Source organism: Oryx dammah, unplaced genomic scaffold (assembly GCF_014754425.2).
Source record: "Oryx dammah isolate SB20612 unplaced genomic scaffold, SCBI_Odam_1.1 HiC_scaffold_29, whole genome shotgun sequence".
Classification (NCBI taxonomy): domain Eukaryota; kingdom Metazoa; phylum Chordata; class Mammalia; order Artiodactyla; family Bovidae; genus Oryx; species Oryx dammah.
In genome coordinates, this window is record NW_024070213.1 from 93,130,501 (window position 1) to 93,143,274 (window position 12,774).

Consider the following 12,774-nt stretch of genomic DNA (forward strand, 5'->3'; position numbering starts at 1 on the left):
AGCAGAGAGTGCATCGCCCCAAATGTCTTTTTTTTTTTTCTTGTTTAAAGGCATGAAGTGCTTCATGCTGCTTCCTGCCTTCAACGACAGGAAACGGAGTTTGTTATACAAATCTCTGGAAGATATGGAGCTAGAAAGAGCCATTGCCCTCTGTATGCTGCACACAGTGTGATAGCCTGCATTATCTGCCGGAGCTCAGTTCCCAACTGCACTCAGGTTTGCAGAGGCACATTTACATCTCAGCCAGTGGGAAAGCCCACAGACTTCTGTAAGCATCAGGACAACTCCGAAAACCACTCCATTTGGGGCGCAGGGAGAGGGGCAGGGGGAGGCTGAGACTTATTAACTTCATTATATTATTGCCGACAGTGTTTATGTATTTCAATTTATGTCTTATTAAACATTCATTATTTTTAAACCCACCAAGTTTCATTAACATCTAAACTAAACAGATTCATGGGCCAAATTGATTTCTGAAGCCTTTAAAGTACCGTCTATATTTCTTTGTTGAAGTTGCGCTGGGAGGAAAAGATAAGCTGGCAAGGGTTTCTCCAATGCCGTGATCTCTTTTCAAGTAAGAGATGTCATAACCTAAGAGAAAGTGACTTATTTGCATAAAATATTCCATAGTGAACTCAGTTGAAGAAGATTTTTAGAAAGCTCATTAGAGATTTTTTTTTCCTGTTAAAAATTACTTCTAATACCATCAGGGAAGATGAGGAATTGTCCTGTGAAAATGAAGTTAAGAAAAAAAAAATGTCTATGAGTCTCAAATCAGAACAATAGATCACTGTTTAGATAAGGATCCCTCGTGACTATGAGTAGAAAAAGAAAAATCGGTGACCTTTAGATTAAAAAAAAAAAAACCACACCACACATCTTGCTTTAAAATAAAACCAGAATTGTTCAAACTTAAGATCAGCTGACCACACTTTTTATTTTTTTAAATAGTTGAGCATCTCAGAAGTGCTTCACTCAGAGAACTGGATGTCATCTTTGTCTAAGCATCGGGAACGTTCTAACACTGATCTTTTTGGCTGGAGGACTCCATTCTCCCTCCTCCTATGATACAGAGTAATGACTGTGGATTGTTGATTGTCCATCCACAAGGGCCAACTGAGACAATGGAAGTCATGTCCAGCTCTTGCCACCACATGGACTGTAGTCCGCCAGGCTCCTCTGTCCATGGGATCTCCAGGCAAGAACACTGGAGTGGGTTGCCATTTCCTTTTCCAAGGAATTTTTGTGATCCAGGGATTAAACTGAGGTCTCCTGCCTTGCAGGCAGATTCTTTACCACCTGAGCTGCGAGGGAAACCCATATCTGGTATACTGCTAAGTTGCTTCAGTCGTGTCCGACTCTGTGCGACCCCATAGACAGCAGCCCACCAGGCTCCACTGTCCCTGGGATTCTCCAGGCAAGAACACTGGAGTGGGTTGCCATTGCCTTCTCCAATGCATGAAAGTGAAAAGTGAAAGTGAAGTTGCTCAGTCATGTCCAACTCAGCGACCCCATGGACTGCAGCCTTCCAGGCTCCTCCATCCGTGGGATTTTCCAGGCAAGAGTGGGACCATTGCCTTCTCTGCTGGTATACAATAGGTGCTTAATAACTGCAGTAATTCAGATTAGCCAAGAATCATGATATCACAGTTAGCCTTTGCTGAGGTGGGATGAAATGCTCTGTGAAAGATTGACTCCAAAAAACCCAGAAGTGGCTCAAAAGCTGGAAAGGAATAGGGAGAAAATTGCTTCTAAATTACTGTTTCATATTCTCTAACATCTTTCCCTGACTTCTGACTGTTTCTCAATAATTGCATTTTTCTAAATTAAGTCCTGGATCAACAGCACAGGTAACTAGCATGGCCATTAAATCAATGTTCCCAGAACTTGAGAGCTGGCGGCATAGAACAAACCACCCCGGGACTAGGGGTCAGAGAGGTTAGGTTTACAATTCAAGTTTGGTTCTCATCCTCTGGATGATCTGGGCAATTTATGGGACACTGTTGGGAACTGGTTTTCTCAGCTGTGAATAAGGCCAATGGTGCCTGATTGGTAGGGTAGTTACGAAGGAGAGAGAATAATGACTGTAATAATAATGACACGTTAATACATGCTAGCTGCTATTATTATTGGTGGCGATTTAGTTGCTAAGTCATGTCTGACTCTGTGCGACCCTACGGACTGGAGCCCACCAGGTTCCTGCCCCTGGGATTCCCCAGGCAAGAACTGGAGTGTGTAGCCATTTCCATCTCCAGGGGATCTTCCTGACCCAGGGCTGAACCCATGTCTCCTGCATTGGCAGGCAGGTTCCTTACTGACCGAACCCCCAGAGAAGCAGAAGCATGCATTTACTGTGTTTTCGTGGAGTATTTTATAATACTCCTATGAATAAGGATTCCCACAGGGTGGTGAGACAGACTTTCAGGCTTTCAATCATGGCTCCGTCACTTTCTAAGTAATTTTGTACACATTATGCAGCCTCTCTGTGATTTAATTTCCTCCTCTATACAACAGAAGTGATGATTAAGAGGCATTTGTGCCATGGACTTTTCACGAGGACTGAATGAGTTAGGATGCGAGTCTCAGGAAACTGAGTAAAATCTGGCATGTGATAACTTATGACCCATGTCTGCTATCATTACTTTATTTAAAACACAAAACAGTTGCTGCCATGCCCGTGGCAGTTAAGGCCATCTCCTTCTTTGCCACAAAACCCTAGTTTTGTTCAGGTCACAATAAACCCAAGCCTGGGAAAACTATGATTGGCCCGAGCTTCGTGGTTATCCTATTCTCCAGTGCCTGGTTACTCACATTCCTACTCCTTAGAGCTAGAGGTGGCCATGTGGTCCAATCTGGACCAGTGAGATGCCAGAAATCCACTGGGGGCACTTCCGGGAATGAGCTTCCTCCTTGCTAAGAGAAGGCTCTTGAGGAAAGCCCTTTGTTCCTCTTCCCACACTTCCTCCCTTTGGACTCTGATGTGAGGCTATCCGTGCAGAGAGGTGGCAGCCATTTTGCTTCCATGAATTCCAGATGGGAGATGAAAACCAACAGATTGGTGCAGGGGAAGGGTAAGAGACACTCGACTCTTGAGGACACCACGGAGCAGACTTCCACCCTTTAAGCTTTTTACTATCAATAGATGTCATGGTTTAAGCTGCTACTTGATTGGGTTTTCTGCTACTTGTAACCCAAAGGAAGTCCCTGTGTAAGAAATGAGAGCCATGACTGTTGGACACGGCCCTAGACTCTAGGTGTTTCTCAGCCACGAGGGCTCAGAACTGCTCTAGTGTTATCCTCTCACCCTGGAGAACCCTGGCCATAGTCAGGATTGTGCAGCCAATTACAACAGCGAGTCTGGAAGAAAATAGGAAAAAGAGGGCTTGGACTTCATGTAAACTTGAAGGGCTGCTCATGTTGAATGGAAATGGATTCTTTCATGTTGGAAACACACAGAAATGGACAGGTCCCTGTGAATGGAAAAAAGAACCCTCTGAATGGCTTTCTTTTGCTCATTTCAGCAAATGAAAACAAAAGATAGACTCCAGAGAAGCCTGCTCACAAAAGTGGAATTAATACCTGGGGAGTCAAGTAGAAAAGGGGGCGAAATAATGCTGTGGCCCCCCATGTCCAGAGATAATTTTCACTTTTGTGGGGTTTTTTTTTTTTTTGTCTATTTTCTATCTTGCCCTTTTCTCCCCCTTAGGGCATAATCAGTAATGTTGCGGCCTATTCTGTCTAGTTTATTATGTGTAATTTATTTCTGAATCCCAGCCTCTGCTTGTTCTTCTGTGTGTAACAAGGTTAATGCCTTGTAATGATGCTTTTGCCAGCTTTGCTTTTCATGACAAAATCCAATCTTGATTTAGCTCTAAACCTTGTCTCCCCTTTGGGCTTTCTTGGTTCCCTGAGTTGTCACTCTGCGTCTCCTTCGTGCCATGTCTAACACACGTCCCGCCTACACTTGAGCCTGCTCTCAGAGGGAAACCTTTTTCGGTTTGTCTCAAATGATGTTTGGGCTGAAAAAGAGAGTGCCTGGGCTTGACACACCAAAGTGGGACCAAGCCTACCGGGAAGGAATGTGTGTGTGAGCATATTCAGGAAATACTGGGCATATCATGAGGGAAACAGCTTGACCTTGTAGCTCCTTCGTATAATCTTTCAAGGACCATAAACATCCTCCAGTAGGCACTGCCCAACTCCAGGGGACACGAGCCTGTCTTCTAGGATGTGAACGGTACACTCTGGACTTGAGTACCAAGGGGCCCCGCCCCTACCACGTGGAAGATGATCTGACTCAGTGAGACTCAGCGGGATGCTCACAGCCCTGCTGCAGTTATTATGGGAACAGCTGGAGGAAATGCACTCAAACATGGTCTCTCAACTGTTGGGGAAACAGAAAAAGTCAAGTCTTTAATCCCCACAGTGCTGAAAAGATTCTCTTATTTTGGTTTTTCCCTATGGGGCCAGGGTAAAAAAACAACTGGATGTCTAGGAACTTCTGCTCAGATGCTCAGCCGTGTCCGACTCTTTTGCGATCCTATGGACTGTAGCCCACCAGGTTCCTCTGTCCATGGGCTTCTCCAAGCAAGAATACTGGAGTGGGTTGCCATTTCCTCCTCCAGGAATGTTCCTGACCCAGGGATCAAACACGCCTCCTGCGTCTCCCCCACTGGCAGGCAGGTTTTTCACTGCTGAGCCACACCTGGGAAGCCCAGTGCCTCTCTGGCAGTATATATTGTACTTTGCTCCTCATTGGCATACACTCACCTGAAGCAGTTTCTTCATCATTACTTACCCAGGGGCCCACTTGCAGTTAGGAAACCTCAGCAGGAGCCCTATGCCCAAGATCTGGCCCCGCTCCATCTCTGACCTGCTGCTTGATTTGGGCAAGCCCCCAAACCGCAACAACTGAATCTGTAAAATGGACACAATAATACACATGTCCTGCCTATTAGCATTGTTGTGAAGCCCAAATGAAATCACGTGTGTGAAAACAATTGGAAAACTATGTTCACCAAATTGGAGAATGCAAAGAACAACTATTTACCCAGGTTAGATAGTGATAGTTTTAAGGCAGCTTTTTTACTCTCCTCTTTCACCTTCATCAAGAGGCTCTTTAGAGAGCTAGTGGAGGTGATAGAATTCCAGCTGAGCTATTTCAAACCCTAAAAGATGATGCTGTTAAAATGCTGCACTCAATATGCCAGCAAATTTGGAAAACTCAGCAGTGACCACAGGGCTGGAAAAGGTTAGTTTTCATTCCAACCCCTAAAAAGGCAATGCCAAAGAATGTTCAAACTACTGCACAATTGCACTCATCTCACACATTTGCAAATTAATGCTCAAAATTCTCCACGTGAGGCTTCACCAGTATGTGAACCAAGAACTTACAGATATTCAAGCTGGATTTCGAAAAGGCAGAAGAACCAGAGATCAAATTGCCAACATCTTCTGGATCATCAAAAAGCAAAAGAGTTCCAGAAAAACATCTACTTCTGTTTTATTGTCTACGTCAAAGCCTCTGACCGTATCCACACAAACTATGGAAAATTCTTCAAGAAATGGGAATACCAGACCATCTGACCTGCCTCCTGAGAAATCTGTATGCAGGTCAAGAAGCAACAGAACCAGACATGGAACCATGGACTGGTTCCAAAAAGTAGTCTGTCAAGGCTGTATATTGTCACCCTGCTTATTTAACTTATATGCAGAGTACATCATGAGAAATGCTGGGCTGGAGGAAGCACAACCTGGAATCAAGATAGCAGGGAGAAATATCAGTAACCTCAGAGAAGCAGATGACACCACCCTCGTGGTAGAAAGAGAAGAGGAACTTAAGAACCTCTTGATGAAACTAAAAGAGGAGAGTGAAAAAGCTGGCTTAAAACTCAACATTCAAAAACTAAGATCATGGCATCTGGTCCCATCACTTCATGACAAATAGATGGGGGAAACAATGGAAAGAGTGAGAGACTTTATTTTCTTGGGCTCCAAAATCACCACAGATGGTGACTGCAGCCATGAAATTAAAAGACGTTTGATCCTTGGAAGAAAAGCTATGACAAACCTAGACATTATATTAAAAAACATAGCCATTACTTTGCCAACACAGGTCCATCTAGTCAAAGCTATGGTTTTTCCAGTAGTCAGGTATGGATGTAAGAGTTCCATAAAGAAAGCTGAGCACCAAACAATTGATGCTTTTGAACTGTGGTGTTGGAGAAAACTCTTGGGAGTCCCTTGGACTGCAAGGAGATCAAACAGTCAATCCTAAAGGAAATCAGTCCTGAATATTCATTGGAAGGACTGATGCAGAAGCTCTAATACTTTGACCACCTAACGTGAAGAAGTGACTCATTGGAAAAGACCCTGATGCTAGGAAAGATCGATGGCAAGAGAAGGGGATGACAGAGGATGAGATGGTTGGATAGTATCACTGACTCAATGGATGTGAGTTTGAGCAAGTTCCGGGAGTTGGTGATGGACAGGGAATCCTGGCGTGTTGCAGTCCATGGGATCTCAAAGAGTTGGACATGACTGAGTGACTGAACTGGTCATCTGAAGGAAGAATCTACTTTTGAACTCAAAAGATCCAAAGAAAAAGTTCAAAGTGTGCAGGAGGAATAAAGAAGGGAAGTTTAGGGACACACTTGGATATTTCATATCCACCTTCTTCACTCTAAGGACCAGAGTCCCTCAGCCCTCATAGTGTTAGTTGCTCAGTCGTATTCGACTCCTTGCGACCCCATGGACTGTAGCCCACCAGGCTCCTCTCTAGGCAAGAATACAGGTTTGGGTTGCCATTCCCTTCTCGCAAGGATCTTCCTGACCTAGGGATTTAACCCAGGTTTCCTGCATTGCAGGCAGGTTCTTTACCATCTGAGCCTCCAGGCTCCAGCCCTACCTATAGCCAAAGTCTCACTATCCCAGGTTTACCCTTCTTTATTCCTGTTTTGTGCACCACCCCCATCTAAATCTCTATCCTTTTCATGTGACTAATTTCAATTATCTATGAAAAGACAACCTGACTCAATTCATGAAAGTTTCTGAATGGCTGACAGTGCAAACAAATGCATTTTCCTAGATTCTTAAGAGTTGGAAGAGACACAATCCAACAACATTTTCCATGAGGAAGCTACTGGGATTCTAAATAGGGTATTTCTTCAGTGTAGGGGCTGGCCTCCATGATGCAGGATTTTTGACACCTGCCCATGTTATACCAGTACTGCCCTCACTCCTCATTTTGACTACTGCAAAAGCTCCCTCCCCAAGTTGCTAAATACCCTCTAAATAAGTGGCATCATCTTCTTTGAGAACCAATGGAATCTGTCATAAGGTTTCAGAGTTGCTGCAAAATGCTTATTCAGACACTTCTTCCTTCCAACCCTCCTCCTCCTCTCCATCATGGTGAATGTCACTACCATCCACCATCAGCTCCCCTCCATCACTCTCCACACCCAACACATGAACAATCTCAGCTGAATCTCCCAGTCTTAAGTCTATCTTAAATGGCAACCCACTCCAGTATTCTTGCCTGGAGAATCCCATGGACGGAGGAGCCTGGTACTCTACAGTCCACGGGGTCGCAAAGAGTTGGACAAGACTGAGAGACTTCACTTTCACTTTTTCTCCATCTCCATGGTCCCTACCCATCGTCTCCCTCCTGATTTACTGCAAGAGCCTCCTGGTCTCTTTCTTTCAACCCATAATTTATTCTCTATCCAGTAGTCAGAGTGATCCTTTAAAATATAAAATAGGCTATGTTACTTCATTGCCTAAAATTCTTCAGTGGCTTACCATCACATTTAGAATTAAATCCAAATGCCTCCCCAGGTCCCACCTGATCTGGTCCCTGCTTACTTCTTTATTTATTTATTTATTTATTTTGGCTTAAAAACATTTTATTCAACATTTATTTTGGATGTTGCTTCCCACCTTTTAAATACAAAAAAGACATTTCAGTAAAAGCAAATATATAATGAAATCATCTTCCTTTGTGTGAAGAAATATGAATGAACACTGCATTAACATTTAAAAGCAACATAGTTCACTGCCAAAACTTTACATATCTCAAGAGCACAACAAATTCTAAACACACTGAGATCACATTGCTATGTCAACATTCTTGGGGATGGAGAGTGATTACTTGGTCTATGGTTTAGGATCAGTTTCCATGCTTGCTTCTTAAGCTTCTTCTACCTCTGAGAGCTTTTCATCATTTTCCAGTGTTTGCTGAAGTTCATGGATGGTACTAAGAAGAACATGAAACTGTTTCCTTCTCAATTCCAGCTTATCTTTAACACTTTCTTTAATATGTGAAAGATGTTCTAATTCTTTTCCCAGAGCCTCTAGTTCTTTTAATGTCTCATGCCTGTCTGGATGATGCTGGATCACTTTTGTCAGTGCATCATATTCTTGCCGATTTTTTCGTATTCGTTTTGCTTGAAGAATTTGCTTTTTGCACTCAGCAATTTTTTCATGGGCTCCAGCAATGCTACATTCTATCTCTTTGTAAATTTTTTCATAATTTTCCATTTCTCTGAGATTCATATCATATACCAGCAAAGTTTTGTCCATTGACAATTCACATTGGGACAGCATGCTCAGCATACGTTGGTACTGGCTGTATCCTCTTCCTGAGATCCTGAGTTGCACCATTTAATGAAACTTTTCACCAGCAGATTAATTCTCCAATCATCTCCAGCACCATCTCCGTCGATTAGGAGACACTTCCGTATGACTTCGTCGTCAGTCACGGCTCCCATGGTGTGCATGGCGGCGGCGCAAGCCCCTGCTTACTTCTTAAAACTCAACTCTTGTCATATCACTCTTTTCCTTCACTCTGCTTCAATTCTCCCAGTGTCCTTCCTTCAGACACTTTAACATGTCCCTATCTTTCTGCCTCAAGGCCTTTGCACGTGCTATTTCTTCTAGTTCCCCTCTCTTCACTTCCTGCAGGCTGGTTTTTTTGAAAAACAACTTTCAGGTTTCAAGTTCAATGTCACCTCCTTATGGTCATGTGACTATAGATCATCCTATCCCTATGCCAGTTGTTATTTTGAATTTTAACATTCCATTTATTTTATTGAAAATAATTATATTGCTTAAATTTTTAAATTCAATGTCTGTCTCCCAGTAGACTCTAAGCTCTACAATAGCTTATCTTACTCTACACTCCGAATGCAGCATATACCTCAGCATCTAGCATGTATCAAGTTGTCAATAAACATTTATTGAATGAATAAATAAATATACAGATCAATGTTTGAATGCTTTCAGTCAATATCTAGCCAGGCAACTCTGGTACATTGCTAAATAGGTCTAATCGTTACAAAGTTCTTCTATTGAGGCAAAATTTGTTCCCTGCAAGCACTGGGCCTTGGTTCTGCCTGGGGAAACACCACCAAACTACCCCATATCACCTGCTTTCATGTATTGGGTTGGTCAAAAAGTTCGTCAAGTTTTCTTGTAAGATGAAAAACCTGAATGAGCTTTTTGGCCCACCCAATACATTCATATCCATAGTTCATTGATGCTTGGAAGAGAGTTTCTGGGTCTTTTGCTATCTCTGTCTATAGACAGTCTACAGACTTGGTATACTTAAAATGAGGCTCTAAGAACTAAACAAAATACATTTAGGTATTTTGGTATCCTCTAACCAAAGCAAAGAATAATAGCACTGTTCTTTCCCCATGATTAGAACAGCATAATTCATGAACATTGGGCTAACTTTAGAAATAACATAGTAGCAGCATGGACAAGTAGAAAGAAAGAACAGGAGATTCAGGGTAAAAAATAAAAACACTTGGGTTTAAGTTCAAGCTCTATTGCTTATGAGCTGTCTCTAAGCAATCATTTAACCTTTCTGAGGCTTCTCCACCCACCCACCTGCTCCATCAAGTCCATTTATAAAGCTTTTGGCTCTTGGCCAAGTGCTTGACCTGTAAAATACAGAATGGATTAAACCCCCTACTGTCAAAATAAGCCAATCAAATGAATTCTAAAACAAAATGCAACATTTTGCCATTGGCTTTCTGACACACATAGTAATAGAATGAGTGTCTGGAGTATGGGCTCCACTGACATCTGGTTCCTGCAAAGAATTTAGGGAGTTCACGAAACTGGATGAGAAAAAAAATCCTGTATTGTGAACTCTGACTGAAATTTAGTATTTCCTTTAATTATTAATGCAGGCCACAGTCATATTAACTGAACCTGTGACTTTGTCATCAAAAGAAATCAGATATTTTCACATCATTTTATAGTTGTTGCAGGTATCTCAAAATATCATTTGTGCTTATCTCTGCTTGGAAATGATGGTAGTTACTGCTGTTAGGTCTCACTATTTAATGTGTTAAGATATCTTACTCTATCTCAAATTGGAAAAAAAACACTTGGCTATATCTGTAGATCAATATAATTGGTTCATTTTGCAGCTCTCTCTTTTTTCATGTGTTTAAAACCATGAGGCTTCCCTGGGGGTCCACAGCACAAGGGCTCCATGGGGCAAGGACCCCCGTATGGAGGGGCACAGAGATGCTGCGAAGCCCAGGAGACTGAGGCTGGGTGTTACCTACAGCTACCAGCTGCTCTGGGTATCCCAGGCCTGCGGAGGCCTCAGAGAAGCAAGGACCAGCACTTGGAATCCAATTTCTGAAATTGATCACTGATGGAAAAGGGGCCTCAGGAGGATGTCAGTGCAAAGTAATTAGGAACAGTTGATGGGTTAGAGGACATGCTTCTCAAGTGGACGCTTCCAAGACCAGGCAGGAAGGAAAGACCAGGAGTCGGGCCTCACTGGTGAGGGAGTCACAGAGAAATGCCCTTCCCTCTTGGCCAGCTGGCTTTTATTCTTCCTATAAACACAGCTCCAGGGTCCTGGGCTTCTCTTGGAAGCTCTTACCTCTGTAAGCTGTAATCACATCTTCTCCACTAGATGGAACCTTCTTTTCAGTTCAAATATTTATTGAGGGCCCACTGTGCATTAGGTGGCATTCTCGATGCCTAGGAAGCACCAATGAGACACCCCTGGCTACTCCCCATTGGCACCATCGCCATGTTGAGCCCAACACAGAGCCTGGCACATGGCAGGCTCTCCATTAGAGGCTGACAGAGTGGGCCTCACTTCATGGCTAACTGAATGTTTAGTTGCCCTCTCTGGCAAGGAGGTCTCAAAGATATCTAAAATCTGTGACAATTTAACTAACTGGTCACCAGTGCCTCTCAATTCAATATCTTGAAAAGCTATTTCACTTGACCCCTTGTCTCCGCCCACACTGCCACCTCAGGTCAGGCCTCCACCAGGCTCACCTGGATTACCGCAACCCACGTGATCCATCTGTCTCCCTGCGCTTCCATTGTGGCCACCACTCTAGACCAAGGTGACATCATTTCTCACCTGGACTGATAAAGGAGCCTCTTGCCTCTTCTGGGGCCAATCTCTCATCCACGACCCACAGGGCAGCCATTATTTAGGAATTCAAATCCAGTCATTTCATTCCCCTTCAAAGGCTCTTCTAAGCTTTGAGGAAAAAAAAAATATAACCTCCTTCCCACAGCCTGCCAGGCCTACGGGGTCGACTACTGCTTTCTTCCCCAACACTCTCCCCTCTCCACCTCCCTAAACCAACCACATTAGCCTTTTGTTCTTCAAAATGACTAAGTCATTTCCCCTTTTGAAGCCTTGCACTGCTCCCCACTCCCCATGGGAGACGCCTACAACTATCCTTTCTCATCTTCCTGGGGTTGACTAACTTCCTTAAAAAGAACTTTCCCCACCAGCTCAAATAACATGGCTCTATTACATCCTCAGCTTTTTCCTTCACGTAGCCCTAGTCTCAGCCTGGGCCTCAGTTTCCTCATCTATAAAATGGAAATCACACTACCCATCTCACAAGGCTGGGGTGAGGGTTAAATGACTTAATATTGGTAAAGTGCTTACTTAGAACAATACTTGATGCAAAGTGAATGCTTTAGAAGGGCTAGCTATCATTTTACTGCAAAAAGAAGCTCTTTATTTTCTGCCTATTTATTGTCTACTCTATTCATCACTGATAGAAATATTTCACACAGTGCTTGACCCAGAGTATGGACTCAACAAGTATCTGATTGAACTAGTGACTGTCCTTCTAATCAGCAGTTTTGCCTCTCGTCTCACCTCAATCATTCTTCTGAATGATTGCACTAAAACACAATCAGATCACATCTACTTAGAGCCCTGCTTTAGTTCTCCCTAAACCAACCTTCCTAAACAGAGAAGTTGAGTCCTAGAAGAGGAGTAGAAGCTCAGTAGAGTCCTGGAAGTTCCTTTGAGATGCTGCAGGGACCAGCAAGGGGTGGGGGAGGCTGAGTTGCAGGATTCTGGGAGTCTCCCCCACCCCTACCCCGCTTCCCCCTGAGTCTCAGCACTTGGTAATGGCCTCACCCAGAACAGCAGGTCAAAGATGACTGGTTAGCCTTTTTCTCACACTGAGCTTCTGGTTTAAGATTTAGGAACCTGGTTTGTAAAGCCTGAAAACAACTGACCATCAGGATAAAATCCAGTCATCTTGGCCAGTCTCATTAAACCCTTCGCCATCTGGCCCTGCGTGCTCATTTCTGGACACTCCCCAGCCAGGGTGAGCTACCTGCGGTTCACAAGCTTATTCAACTTCCTGCTTGGGCACAAGCTGTGCCTTCTCTCTGGAACTCCCTTTCTGCCTCTTCTGCTTGGCTTCAAGACACAGCTCCAATATCACCTCTCTAAAGCCTCCCAGGTCCTCCTACGCTGAG

The 12,774-nt window shown here is 43.6% G+C and overlaps 1 protein-coding gene and 1 pseudogene across 1 annotated transcript in view; both read right to left on the reverse strand.

Moving 5' to 3' along the window:
* Window positions 1–12,774, reverse strand: part of PLXNC1 (plexin C1) — a 152,195-nt gene that overhangs the window by 129,993 nt on the left and 9,428 nt on the right. The window lies entirely within an intron of this gene.
* On the reverse strand, window positions 7,897–8,768 carry LOC120858370 (annotated as a pseudogene).